The sequence below is a fragment of the Piliocolobus tephrosceles genome, chromosome 17 (genome assembly GCF_002776525.5).
Source record: "Piliocolobus tephrosceles isolate RC106 chromosome 17, ASM277652v3, whole genome shotgun sequence".
NCBI lineage: Eukaryota > Metazoa > Chordata > Mammalia > Primates > Cercopithecidae > Piliocolobus > Piliocolobus tephrosceles.
The window spans coordinates 63,065,748-63,080,960 of NC_045450.1; the positions used below are offsets into that span (position 1 = coordinate 63,065,748).

General features: G+C 43.1%; 1 protein-coding gene across 5 annotated transcripts in view; it reads left to right on the forward strand.

Moving 5' to 3' along the window:
* The window catches only part of WWOX (WW domain containing oxidoreductase), a 1,124,103-nt gene that overhangs the window by 247,548 nt on the left and 861,342 nt on the right, over nucleotides 1-15,213 (forward strand). The window lies entirely within an intron of this gene.

Below are 15,213 nucleotides of genomic sequence, written 5' to 3' on the forward strand. Positions count from 1 at the left end.
TTTTTAGTAGAGATGGAGGCCAGACTGGTTTTGAACTCCTGACCTCAGGTGATCTTTCTGTCTCAGCCTCCCAATGTGCTAGGATTACAGGCATGAGCCACCACACCTGGCCTGTTGATAAAGTCTTTCCCCAAATGGTTCTGATCTGTGGATGTCTGTTTCTATCTAAGAGTAGAATTCAAAATTACTGCTGCCAACTCTTAACACATAGCCACGGCCAGTTAACTGTGGACTCCTCTGAAGGATGATCTGTCTGGACTATTTCTTGGGAAAACCACTGTGTTTGAATGTTTGCATGTTTCCTGTTGGCAGGACAAATATCCCAGAGAACGATCTTTTATTCTGCTTGGGGAGGGTGTAGCTGTGACTGCTAGAGTTCTAGAGCCAAGTGAGGGGAGAGTGCTGAGTCTCTGCATTCAGTAGGTAAACACTGACAAAGTCTGTGTTTTCCGTATCGTGCCACTGTTCTCACCTGTCTATGTTCTCTTCAGATAATACACTTTTGTCATTTTTCTGGAGTTAGGAAATGATGGTACCCTGCTGGGCTGAGTGGGGAGGGATTCTCCGGGTGTACGTAACTGACACACAGGTTTCTAAAAGGTTGTCTTTCGCCCCCATTTTCAGAAGTACCAGGTTCCACAGTTGCTGAACCTTTGCTGGCTCTCTGATAGGAACTGTTGCTTCTCAGCTGTCCCCATGGACTTAAGAAATTCAGCTCTCTTGAATCTCTTAAGTCACTTCCTAGTTGTCCATCAGCTTTCCAGCATCCAACTTTAATATATATATATATATATTTTTAATAGAGATGAGGTCTCATTTTGTTGCCCAGGCTGGTCTCACTGTAATTCCTGGGCTCAGGTTACCCTCTTGCCTTGGCCTCCCAAACTGCTGGGATTATAGGCATGAATCGCTGTGCCTAGCCTCAACTTTAAATTTTTATATTGAATAATTTTTGATTTGTATTGTTGTGTTGTTTTATAGCAGTTACTGCTATTTTAGTGAGATTTGGGATGAAAATTTAAAAAAATGAATATGTGTAATCCACCACGTTTGTTCCTTTTCTTTTTATGTTACTCATTCTTTTAAGCTTGTCTTAGATGTGAGTGATATGTTTTATTTTGCTGGGAGAACAATTTGGGAAAATGTCAGCAGAAAACCTTAAGTTTCTTCATGTGTGTGTACCTAGGGCTCTGAATCACTGTTATCACTTAGGGAGTGGACAGGAAGTGATGCTGAGATAAGTCTGGATGGGATAAGTGGGCAACACGCAGGAGAAACCTCCTGGGAAAGGTGAGCAAGGACACACAGGTGAGACATAGCACAGAGTATGGAAACCTCCATGGGTGGCAGGCCAGTGTTCCTGAGGTATGTGGGCGTGTTCGAGGCCAAATAGATGAGTCTCTATTGGGTTTTGCCTCTCCATAATCCATAGGAATATTCATGGAAAGTTAACAGGGCATGGTGGTGCACACCTGTCATTCTAGCACAATGGGAGGCTGAGATGAAAGGGTTGCTTGACTTACAGGAGTTCAAGATCAGCCTCGGCAACATAGTAAGACCTTACCTGTACTTTAAAAAAAAAAAAAAAAACAGCCTTGGCAGCATAGTAAGACCTTATCTCTACTTTAAAAAAAAATATGTTGGGCATGTTGGTGCTCACCAGCTACCAGCTACTTGGGAGGCTGAGGCAGTAGAATGGCTTGAGCCTGGGAGATCAAGGCTACAGTGAGCTGCGATTGTGCCATTGCACTCTAGGCAGCAGAATGAGACCATGTCTAAAAAGAATGTTAAAGGGGAAATACAAACTATTGAAAAAGGAAGCCTGAATGCTTTATCAGAAAACTGGATTTGGAGGGGACCTTTTGGGGTCTTTTAGTCAGGGTACGTAAGTGTCAGCTGCTACGACAAACAACTTGAAACATCTCAATATCTTCATACAACAAAGACTGATTTGTTCCTTTCGTTATGTATCCAGTGTGAGTTGGCAGGAAGGTTCCCCCTTCACAGCTATTCAGGAAGGCAGACTGAAGGGGACTCCACTATCTTGGAGCTACACTCTAAAACAAATGGCCTCCAAAGTCAAGGACTCTGTAACAAAGGATGAAGCAGCATTTTTTTTTTTTTTTTTTTGAGACGGAGTGTCGCTTTGTCACCCAGGCTGGAGTGTAGTGGCACGATCTCGACTCACTGCAAACTCTGCCTCCAGGGTTCACGCCATTCTCCTGTCTCGGCCTCCCGAGTAGCTGGGACTACAGGCGCCCACCACTGTGCCCAGCTAATTTTTTGTATTTTTAGTGGAGACCGAGGTTTCACCGTGTCAGCCAGGATGGTCTCGATCTCCTGACCTCGTGATCCGCCCATCTCGGCCTCCCAAGAAGCAGCATTTTTTATGGGCAGATTTGGAAGTGGTGTTTGTTGCTTCCATCAACATTCCACTGGCCAGAGTGACTCCCAGGCCCCTATCTAATTATGAGGGAGGCTGAGATGTGAGAAGTACGTGGGTGTTGGGAGAGCGCTGAAGAGCTCTAGCCGAGAAGCATGACCTCCAGCCAAGTAGACGGGGAAACCCAGAAAAATGAGTCATTCACAGAACTTCTGGCATCAGAATCTGATTCCCAGGCATGCTTTCCACCAAACCCATAGGCATTTGCACCCCAGGGATAGCACCATTACTACCAAAAATTGCAGGTTTGAAAGGGTTCCTAAAAAGAAGCCACCAGCTTGTCCCATTCCACCATCATTCTGCCATCAACACCGAGGTGTCAGAGTAGCTGTAGAGCCACATATTTCTTAGTGAGGGGGCCTGGATGATCCCTTTTGTGCTCGGGGATCTGAGTTCATTTCATGAAACTGAAGCAGCTTCTTGGAGTTATAAACTCACCTTGAGATGGGCCCTGCAGATGATAAAGGTATTTTGGCACATATAAAAAACTGCTCAGCACACCTTGTATTTGTATTTCCTGTGACGTGAACCATGCCCATCCAGTGGGCCACGCAATGTTCCCACTGCCTTGTTGGCTTGTTTTTCTTTTGTTTTCTTTTCAACATGAGCCTCATGAGACAACATGACAACATGAGACAATTGACAACACGAGAATTGACTGACAAATAATTGACTGAAAAGAATGCAAGATTGCAGGATGCTAAAATGCAGGATGCAAGATAGTACAGTGGCACCATGACTCTGTTTGCCTTCTGGGTGTCCTCTGTGTGCTCTCAGCAGTGTTCCCGATGTGGAGGATCTTCTTATTCTGTGTGTGCCCTCTGCTGTTGCAAGTTACCTGTCACCCATGATGCTGTTCTGATTGAGCAAACTAATCCATAACCCACCGCCACGTTCCTCAGCTACTTGCTTCTAGGCACTTTAAACGGTCGGTGCACAGGTCCTCATTTTTCTCATGCTTCCATTTTCATATTAATTCTCAATCAATCACTGATGGCCAGCTGTCAACAGGCATCCTTTTTGGTGGGACATGAAGATGTATATCCCTTGTTTTCAGATTCTTCGCCTCATCATGTAACGGGATGCTCTGAGCTGGGTCTTAATGCTTCTGGGCGCAGCCCCCTGAGTCTTCATTATGGCAAATCTAGTGCAGGTGCTGAGAGGAGGTAAATCTTTAAAGGGACAGGATATGGAAACGTGGCTTCATGGACAGCGTCTTAGTATATTTCTGTATATTTAGCACATTTGTGTATGGATATGCACCCAGCTAGGGACCTCTTTAATGGTCATTCATTTGGGAGATGACCTTTGGTTCCTAAACTTTGGTGGACATGCCAAGGGATAAAGGAGTGACTTGCTGTCAGTTCTTTGTCATTCAGCTGTTTTAATATTAATATGACGCCAGTTTGGCCTTGAAAACTCTCCCTTTTGCTGAGAAATGATGATGACGGTGACAATGATGACTATTCCAATGACCCTTGGTTGGAGCAATGCAGTCTAAATGTAGTTGCATCATTTTCTTTCTTCCTTCGCCTTCCTCCCTTGCTCTTTTTCTGCCCCTCATGCCTGCTCCTTCCTCCCACATCACCCCACCGTTTTTTTTCTCCCCACCATCAAGAAATGTTCCAGAACTCCATTATTCTTCCTCACCATGGTCAAGCATATCATCCTAAGGGCAGAAGGTGAAGGTGCGTAATTAGTGCGTTTTACCAGAGTGAGCATTGTCCTTGGGCAGGTGCATGGGAGAATGGCTGGTGTTTATGAATGAATGGCAGCATTTTGACAGGATGATGAATAAATATGCTGGGCTCAGAGAACTCCGAGTGATAAGCATTTCTTTGTGGTCTGGTAAGTGATAGCACCCACCGCTTAATTTCTTTAAAATCTGCATTTGTCAATTTTGTGTTTTTTTATTTGAAAGGTATTTGCTTAAATAAATAGGCTATATAAGTCTAGCTCCCAATTTCCATTTTCAAATGATTTCCAGCAAGGAAGGTGGAATTACCACAAGGAACCTGTTCTTTTATGTTTCTGCTTACATGACTGAGTCTATACCAGGCTTTATTTAAAGGATCACAGGAACTGCCATTTACCTTTACCATGAATGGGAATCTTTGCCTGTGACTCTACCACGTGAATTAGCAGAGCTTGGCTATTACTCCCCTACTTCGGTAGATACCAACTGCACAGAAGGAAACCACACTTTCATTGAGTACCTATGTGCTGGGCACTTAGCTGGTTTTAACACACATACCTCATTTGAAGGGAAAGAATTGACTGAAAACAATTCCACATTCCAACTTCCCAACTCAATTGCCATTTGGTCTTGATAAAGCTATGCTTTCTCACTTTTTCCTTATTTAAAATTAGAGAAAAGTGTATCAAGCTCTTGCTAATGTGTCAGGCCTTCCTAAGATGTCTGAAGAAGTTAATTTGGTGAACATGGGCTTCAGGGTCAGACTACTAGTGTTCCAGCCTCAATACTATCACTTCCTTGCTGCGGGAACTCTGGAAAGTCACTTAACTTCTCTGAGCAAGCTTCCATGTTTCCAGGTGAAAACGGGAGTTAATCATAGTCCCCATTTGATAAGATCGGTGTGGAAAGTACAGTGCTTCATGGACCTAAAGTACCTGGGAGATTGTCCTGGATGTCGTTAACTCATAAAGTTGACTATGGTTATTGGTACAACTAGCATAACTGTCAAATCAGGTGGCTGAGGAGCAGTACATGGGGGTGTACAGAGTGCCGGCCTCAGAGCCGCAGACAGTCTGCACAATCTCCAGCAAGCTAACCTCTCTGGACAACATATTCCTCATCTGTAAAAGGGAGACTTCAGTCTTATTTAATGGCAAAAGTCGCAATTACTTTTGAACCAACATAATAGAATTAAGTAAAATAAGGCTGGACATGCTGGCTCATACCTTTAATCCCAGCACTTTGCGAGGCCAAGGTGGGCAGATTACTTGAGCCCATGAGTTGGCGACCAGCCTGAGCACCATGGCAAAACCCCATCTCAACCAAAAACAAACAAAAAAAATTTAGTCGGTGTAGTGGCACACCTGCAGTCCCAGCAACTCGGGAGGCTGAGGTGGGAGGATTGACTGAGCCTGGGAAGTCAAGGCTGCAGTCAGTTGTGATCCTGTCTCTGCACCTCAGTCTGGCTGGCAGAGCAAGACTCTCTCTCAAAAAAAAAAAAAAAAAAGGAAAATAATGCATGGGAAGTCCCTTATACAGTTCTTGATATGGGTAGACACTCAGTGAAATGAACATTTATACTGTTCTTAATTCTGAAAACAGAGGGCCATTTGAATGCTCACTTTGATCTTTTTTAAAGGAAAAGTTTGAGGCATTTGACACATGCCTTTTGCTTACTTGTTTGGATTGGTTTGATCAACTTTGTTGCAGTCTAATTTACGTACAGTAAATTGCATCCATTTAAATACACAATTCAATGAGTTTTGACAGATGTGCATACGCATGAAACCACCACCAAAATTTAAAAAAAATAGAACATTTCCATCACCTCAAAAAGATTTCAAATGCCACTTCTGTGGTGTATGGACTCTGTGAGTCCAGACAGCCCCTGCTCTAGGAAAACCCGGGTCTGTTTGCTGTCACTATTGATCAATTTGCGTTTTTCTAGAATTTTAGATAAGTGAAGCTTTATAATATGTGTTCTGCATCTGGTTTCTTTCACTCCACATAATGACCTTGGGATGTGCCCCTGCTGCTGCCTGTGTCAGTGGCTCACTGATCCTCATTGGTGAGTACCATTCCATTGCGTGGAGAAACCACATTAAAAAAAAAAAAAAACCTAATTACCTGCTGATAGACATTTGGGTTGTTTCCAGTTTTTAGCTTGTAAATGGATACTACTGTGAACAAAGCCAGCGTGAATATTCATTCGCTGATCTTTGTGTGGACATGTATCTGTTTTATCTTGGGATAATGCTGTGGAGTGGAATGGGGAGGGTGGTCCGTCCCTCCCCATATAGGGCTATGTTTAACTTTGTAAGAGGTTGGCAAATATTTTCCTAAAGTGGCCATCCCATTTTACATTTTTGCCAACAGTGTTTAAGGCTACACTTCCTCTACATCCTTAATAATACTTGATACTATCATTGTTTTAAATTTTATGTTTGGGTACATGGTGGTGTTTTGTTGTATTATTTTTTAATTGTGAAATCTGTGACTAATGATGAGTGACGATGTTGAACATGAAAACTATGCTTATTGATCATATCTGTGTTACTATTTTTTTTTTTTTGAGATGGAGTCTCGCTCTGTTGCCCAGTCTGGAGGGCAGTGGTGTGATCTTGGCTTACTGCAACCTCTGTCTCCTGGGTTCAAGTGATTCTCCTGCCTCAGTCTCCCAAGTAGTGGTATTACAGAAGCCTGCCACCACACCTGGCTAATTTTTGTATTGTTTTCTTTTACTTTTTTTAGTAGAGACAGGGTTTCACCATGTCGGTCAGGCTGGTCTCGACTCCTGACCTCAGGTGATCTGCCTGCCACGGCCTCCCAGAGTGCTGGGATTACAGGCGTGAGCCATCGCGCCGGGCGGTTATATCTCTTTTTTGCATTTTTGTGGGAATGGGGGAGGTAATAGGTTTGAGATACAATTCATATACCACACAGTTTCATTTTTAGTGTACTGACAGGTGTGCAGTCATCACAATCAAGCCATAGCTTCTTTTAAACTTTGTCTTCCTTCTCTTTTTAATCATCCTCTTCCCCCACCCCTCAATTCTCTTTCCATCCTTTAAATGTCAGTGTCCCCCACAATTCTTTTGTTGACCCTTTCTCTCTTAGGCCAATAGTCCTTGCCCTGTATATCATCCCCATTCCCAAGATTTCAGTCATCAAATCCATTCCAATCTGACTCCTGTATCCATATGTCCAGTTCCAAGTATCTATCCCTGGTATTGGTCCCAGGTTATTCGCACCTCGTATGTCTTTGGCCCAGCACTCTTGGCAGCTCATAAAGTCCGGCTGTTACCCCCACGATGTCCCCCTACACATCATTCATGTCCCTCCCTGACATCCCCACCTCTTGCATGTTCCTGAGCCTTTTAGGGGTGTTGCATCTTTCTGACCTTCCCAGTCTCAAGCCCAAGGCGACACTTGATAAATATTCATCTAATAAATAAATGAACTTGTATTCTCCAAATTGCTTGAAAATATGCTTCACTTTTATCTTTTTTAGAAATTAATTGCATTACTATCTTATTAAAGGTCAAGAAAAATAATTCATACCGCAGTTCATGAGACTGCTAAACAGTGGCCCTGGCAATTTCTGATTATAATTTTAGAAATATTTCTAACCTCTGGCCTTTTCTCTTATCTCTACTTAAAGCTTTTCTGGAAGGAATTCAATTTCCACCTTCCTTAATGTTCCTTAAATGTTGTACATATCTTAAAAGTGGATTCCCCATAAAACAATATGGATTATGGTCTTACTCTGTTTAATGGTATGACGCTTGCGTGAAAGGACAAGAATAAGACTCTTAAAATCGTGCCCAAGTTTTAAAGGAATATAAAACTTTCTCTTTAAAAATAAACCTTTCTGCTTTCATCCCCTAACCCACAAAGCTCAAGTCTAGTTTAATTCAGACTTGGAAATAGTTCTTTTATTATTGCTCCCTGCAATGGGAACAGAGCTGAGGCTCCTAAGGTCTGGAGACACGAAAATGCATTTGCTTCTGGGCCATAGCTGTGTTTCTTCTTAACAAGGCAGAAGCCCAAAAGAGACTTCATGTACTGTGACTGTAATAAAGAGGGTTGTAAGTAGAGAAGCTGGAATTTGAAAGGTTATGTACAACTCAAGCTGCCTCTGTAACGTCACTATATCCAGGAAAGAGTGGAAAAGAGCCATCCCAGCAGATAGCTTGAGGGTGGGGTAGGGGGATAGGTTGTTGGTGATAGGGAAGAAGAGGAAACGGATCATAGAGGCAAAGAGTTCAATTCATATACTGATGTGGTGTTTATTTTATTTTAGTTTTTTGAGACAGGGTGTCTGTTGCTCAGGCTGGATGGAGTGCAGTGGTGCAGTCTGAGCTCACTGCAACCTCTGCCTCCTGAGCTCAGGCAGTCCTCCTGCCTCAGCCCCTAGAGTAGCTGGGACTAGAGGCGCCTGCCACTACTCCCAGTTAATTAATAGATTTTTTGTAGAGATGGGCTTTCCCTATGTTACCCAGGCTAGTCTGTAACTCCTGACCTCAAGCGATCCACCTGCCTCTGCCTCCCAAAATGCTAGGATTACAGGCATAAGCCACAGTGCCAGGCCCTGATGTGATGTTTAAATTCAGAAATTGGGAAGGATGGTCAGGTAGCTATAACCAAAATGTAAGAGCAAAAGAAAGACTTGCATCTGTTGTTAGTGAGTTTGTGTGATGATGATACATTAATGGAGGCAATAGAGAGTCAGAAATCAGGGAAATGAGCCTGGAAAATAGCCCAGCAGAGGAGAAAAGAGGAAGCTTGAACGAGAGCCACATTGAATATAGAGGCTGCTGTATCGGTCGGCTCAGGCTACCGTAACAAAATATCACAGGCTGGATGACTTGAACAACAAAAATGTATTTTCTCATCGTTCTAGAGCCTAGAATTCTAAGGTCAAGGTGCCAGCACAGTTTTCTTCTGAGGACTCCCTCCTCGGCTTGCAGACAGCCGCGTTCTAACTGTGTTCTCCCATGACACCCCCGCTGTGTGCACGCATCCCTGGTTCCTTTACCTGTGTCCGGATGTCCTCTTGTTTGAAGGACACCAGTCATATTGCACTAGGACCTTCCCTGATGGCCTTGTTTTTTATGTAATCACCTCTTTAAAGGCCATGCCTCCAAATACAATCACATTCCAAAGTAGTAGGAGTTAGGTTTTCAGCATATGAATTTTGGGGGAAAAGAATCCAGCTAGTAACAGTAAAAGATGAGACTATAACAAATACCACTGCCTAATGTTTGCCTGGGGATACTGTGTTTCTCACAGACCATCAGCATCCTTATCTCACTTAATCTCTGCCCCACAGTTGAGGAGAAACCAGGAGGAGGTCCTAGTCAGCTGATACAAGATTACATGGCCCTGATTGTCTTGTCTGGTGCTGCAGGCCGTCTTCACAGCCTTGCCACATCCCTTCCCATATATCCATGGGGTGGCTTCAGCCCTAATGGTGCACCCTTCCAACAATCCTTCATCCTTCCCAGAGGTTTCATCAGCCAACTGCAATTTGCAATTGTTTCAGTGATTGAAATTATGCTTGGAGTGCAGGTGTCATGGATGAAATAGCAATGCCTTGGGGTGACGAATTCAGTGTGGAAATAATTCTGGCAAGACCAATGATTGGAAAACAATGACTCCCAACTTTCAGCTGTATTGATTTTGTATTTCTGGGCTCGGCTTTTGACTCAGTCTCATTCCCCAGAAATAATCCCTGTGAACATATTTTGGTTTGTGGCATGGAAGTTGTTCTCTTCTATAAGTTACCTAATGCCCATACAATACAGATGCCTGCATTTGTACACTTCTAAGTCAAATAGCATTGTACTGTGTATTATTCTCTAGTAACCTGCTTTTTATTGAACTTAATGATAAATTGTAAACATTTGACCATGTCAGTAAAGTTTCTTACCATGATCTCCAACAGCTAGGCAATATTGTATCCTATGGGTATACCATAATTTTCTCAATCCACAATCTTATCAGAGTCCCAATAGTTGCCTGATACGTCTCCATCAGTTGTGAGGTATGTTTCTAATGATTTATTACTAGAAATTCTTAGTGAGCAGAAGTTTGTAAATTTTCTCAAACTACTTTATTGATATATAACACAGATACCATATACTTTGCCCATTCAAACTGTGCAATTCAGTGCTTTCAGTATATTCAGAGTTACGCAGCTTTCCCCAAAGTCAAGTTTAGAATATTTTCATTTTCCCAAAAAGAAACCCGTGGCTGGCATCCTTTTCCCCACTTGCTTTTTTCTCCACTCCCAACCTCTGTCCCAGCCCCAGGCAACCACTCATCTGCTTTCTGTCTCTATATAGATGTGCCTATTCTAGACTTTTCATATAAATAAATCAGATACTTCGTGGCCATTTGTGTCTCAATCCTTTCACTTAGCGTCGTGTTTTCAAGGGTCATCCATGTTGTAGCGTGTATCAGTACTTCCTTTTTTAGGATGGAATAATGTTCCATTATATGTACATACCTCATTTCATCTATCCATTCAGTTTATGGACACTTGGGCTGTTTCCACGGTTTGGCTATTGTCAGTAATGCTGCCACGTACACTTGTTTACACTCTTTTTTTTTTTTTGGAGACAGTCTCACTCTGTCACCCAGGCTGGAGTGCAGTGGCCGGATCTCAGCTCACTGCAAGCTTCGCCTCCCCGGTTCACACCATTCTCCTGCCTCAGCCTCCCGAGTAGCTGGGACTACAGGCGCCCGCCACCACGCCTGGCTGATTGTGTTTTTGTATTTTTAGTAGAGATGGAGTTTCACTGTTTTAGCCGGGATTGTCTTGATCTCCTGACCTCGTGATCCGCCCACCTCGGCCTCCCAAAGTGCTGGGATTACAGGCGTGAACCACCGCGCCCACACATTTTTGTGTGGATATGGATTTTCCTTTTTAGGGGTATGCACCTAGGAGTACAGTTTCTGGATCACATGGAACTCCTTGTTTAACCTTCTGAGGAGCCACCAGACTGTTCTCCACAGCAGCTGCACCCATCTACATTGTAACCAGCAGTGTGTGAAGGTCTCCACATCTTCACCAACACTGGCTGTCATTTTTCTTTTAGTCTTGTCATTGTATTGGGTATGAAGCAGTATTGCACTGTGGTTTTGATTTGAATTTTCCCGATGGCTAAGGATATTGAACATCTCTACGTGTGATTATTGGATGGATGATTTTCTTCAGCGGTTATCAGGTCACCCCTGTAATCATGCCCGCCTCGTTTTCTTACGGTGCATTGTGTGCTTTTAGGCACATACCAAGAGCTTACAGAGATCCTCGTGGTTCAGAGGAAACATTCACATCCCCAACAGACACTCCCAGATTACAATACAGAGGGGCTAAATTATAGCCCGTATCACTTTTCCTTTAAGTCCCTTCACTTTTTTGTGCTACAAGAGTTGGAGAATAGTAATTCTGCAGAAAAAATTCCCTGTTGTCTGGCAGTTGTGTAAGGTAGGAAGCTGGGGTGCCCAGCTGCATTGGTTTAGCCAGAACTGTGGCCATAAAACCTGCCTGGCCCCCCCGGGATGGGGTGAGGGGGGATATCATAAAAGCTTCAGGTGGGGCAGAAGGGTTGTTTGCCCCTGTGCGGGCAGGAATATTCAGGAAGCAAGCTGCCTCTGCTTTTACTCTAAATATTTAACATTCATTGATAGCATGGATCTTGACTTAGCGAAGCAAATGCTGGCCCTAAATTGCACATAGCTCCTGAACATCAGCCCTGTGTGGCTGTGCACGTGTTTTTTGTTAGTTTTTGAGACAGAGTCTCACTCTGTCACCCAGGCTGGAATGCAGTGGCATGATGTTGGCTCACTGGAACCCCTGCCTCCCAGGTTCAAGCGGTTCTCCTGCCCCAGGATCCCCAGTCTCTGGGATTACAGACGTGTGTCACCAGGCCTAGCTAATTTTTATATTTTTACTGGAGAAAACGGGGTTTCACCATATTGGCCAGGCTGGTCTCGAACTCCTGACCTCAGGTGATGTGCCCTGCTCAGCCTCCGAAAGTGCTGGGATTATAGGCATGAGCCACCATGCCCAGCAGTATGTTTGTTTTTCTTAAAACCTAGACCCAGAGTCGAACACTGAAATGTCCGATGGTAGCAGTTCATCAGGTGGGCTTTGGCGTCAGCAAGACAGTAGAGAGTGGTGGAGACTGTGGTGCACAGGAGGGTCTGTACCCCATCTCAAGGAAGAGCTGCAACTCCGCCTACCCGATTGTGAACATATCAGCATATATAGGCCAGACATTGGCTTCTCTGTCATTGTTTTTCACAGGAGCCAGAAGTTTGAATGTGCAATGTGAAATCTTAGAAATAAAAAATGTTACATACCTGTATTTTGTTTCCTCTCTCCACTGTAACAGATTTTCTCCACATTAGTGACTGAGAACCACACAAAAAATTACGCTTTACAGTTTTGGATGTCAGTGGTCCAAAATAGGTCTCAGTGGGCCAAAATCAATGTGTCAGCAGGACGCCATTTCTTTCTCCGGGCTCTAGGAGACAGCCCACTTCCTTACTGTTGCCGGCTTCCAGGGACTGCCCAAATCCTTTGGCTCGTGGCCCCTTCCTCTGTCTTAAAAGCCAGGGATGGCTGCTCAAGTCCTTCTCAAACTGCTCTGTCCCTGGTTCTCTCTCTCCTGCTTCTAAGGAACCTTGTAACTTCAGGGAGCCTACCCTGATAATCTGGGATAATCTCCCCATGCAAAGGTCAGCCAATGAGTTGTCTTAATGCCATCTACAACTTTAATTACCATTTGCTATGTAACATAACTTATTTACAGATTTCAGGGATTAGTGCATGAACATCCTGGGGCAGAGGGTATTCCACATACAACAGTACCCATAATGTGTATGCTTCTTAAAGAATGCATGAGTCTTAAATTTATTCTGCGTCCTTCGAATGTATAGCAGATTTAGATCTGTCCTTCTGGATTGGTGGTTGATTGAATATTGGCTCTACAAAGGAACAGGATAGGAGTGTAGAGAAAAGATGAATCATAGCACTAGTTTATAGCTTATTTTATTCTTTAATGATTTTTAAAAAACATTTCTCTCACTTACGTGAAAAGCAGTCTTAGAAATTAACTGGAATGGGTAATTTATTCCTGTTTCTTTTGTGAAATAATGGCACTTTGTACCTCAGATTTTTGTATGAGGAATAAATAAGATACTGGCTGTTTGCCTTTCATCTTTCTTTCTGTGGTCCAGCCAGCCAGCTAACTATGCATTCCTTTTCCTGCCTTTTCATCACAACGCCTATCTTAGCAACTCTTCATTGCTGCTTTGCATAGAGAATTTGAGATTGTTTATGTAGGGGCCCATGTATATTACTACAATAGAAAAAGACACAGGTGAGCCTATTAGGATTAAGGGAAAATCAAGTAAATAGGTAAAGCACTGTCCAGAAATACTGGCCAGAAGCTATGAACAGATGCCACAGCTGGGCTGAAGAGTTATCTGTGAGCCTTCTAGGGGTGCAAGCCAAGAGAAAGACAGTGAGTTCACCAAATATATCGATTAATAGAAATCATCTAGCAGTAATGATGCTATTCGATGTTCAATACATAGTACCTTTGTGTCCCTCCTCCTCTTGCCAACTGGGACCGGATTAGTAAGCCAGAGGCTTTCTGAAATAATCCTTGGCTATATTCTTAGTATTTACCAAGGAATTTACCACTATGCAAAGACTTAGGGATCAGTACCTTTGCCATTATCTGCAGTAATGTTATTAAGATTAGAAATGCAAATCTCTGTCCTCAAGAATTGTAGTCTGTGGCTCACCTTGGAGAAGAACTTGAAGAGCGTAAGTGAGCAGGCTCACCTGACTTTGCTCAGAGCCACATCACCTGCAGGCAGGATCCGCAAGGTCAGCAGTTAGCGTCAAGTTGCACAGCCTGGGTTTGGGTGGCGTTCGCTTTACCCTTGCCCTTGATGTTGTGCCGAGTTCTCAGGATTCTCGTAAAATTCCCGGGTGATGGCTTCTTCTGTTCTCTTTATTTCCTTAAGTGAACATCTGTCTAATTGTTCACCTCCATCGCTTTAGTGCTTTCCTCATGCTTTCTCTCTTTCCAGACAATAAACTTTATTTTCTTCATAAGAATTCAGTCTACGCAAGGGTATTAGGCAGCTTGTTTGCACCTTTTAATTCCTGGATGTTTTCCAGAAAGGCTCTTTGCAGTAGTTCCAATGGGTTCATCTGTGAATCAGGGAAGACAATGCAGCTTTGTGTTTGGGTTTTTATCAGTTACCTTCTGTTTGTAAACATCTGTTTGGAAATGTTTGCTGGTGCTCACCCCAGTACCCCCCGCCCCCACCAGAAATAAAGGGGTTCATCTCTTTTTGCTTGGCATAGGGAGAAGACAGTGTCTATTGATGTGGTTAAGTTTTTTTTTTTTTTTTTGGTCAGGTGCATAGGTATGTGACTGAAACCCATAGACTTTGTACATATTGTCCAGTGACTTCCCAGAGGGACTCAGGCACTTTATTTCATTAATGGCGATGAAGCCCGTTAATCCACTCATTACCGCAGTTTAATTTTGATGCTGGTTTTTGATGATGTACTGAAAAACTGTATAAACTGGCAATTACATCTGCAAAACGTTTCTAGTTTAGAAGAGACCCTTATTTTTCATATGCTTAGAAATATCCAGCAAACCACTTTTTTAGGCTTTTTATCACATTGTACTCTTAATCTTTCTGAATTCCTTATTACATTTTTCCTGATAAATACTTGGATTTTGTTTTGTGGTCCAATGTAAGAATATTTTTAAAATAGGTAAACTGTTACGTTTGTCATTATATTCTCTCATTCTGTTAAATTTTGTTTTCTATTTTTCATGTTTTTGGGTTTTCCTAGATGGCCTGTCCTAAAAACTTCTTGATATTTTTGATTACAGTTTCATATATCTTCTAAAATAGAGATGACAGCCAGGGGTGGTAGGGCATGCCTGTAATCCCAGCACTTTCAGAGGCCAAGGTAAGGTGATAACCTGAGGTCAGGAGTTCAAGACCAGCATGGGCAACACGGTGAAGC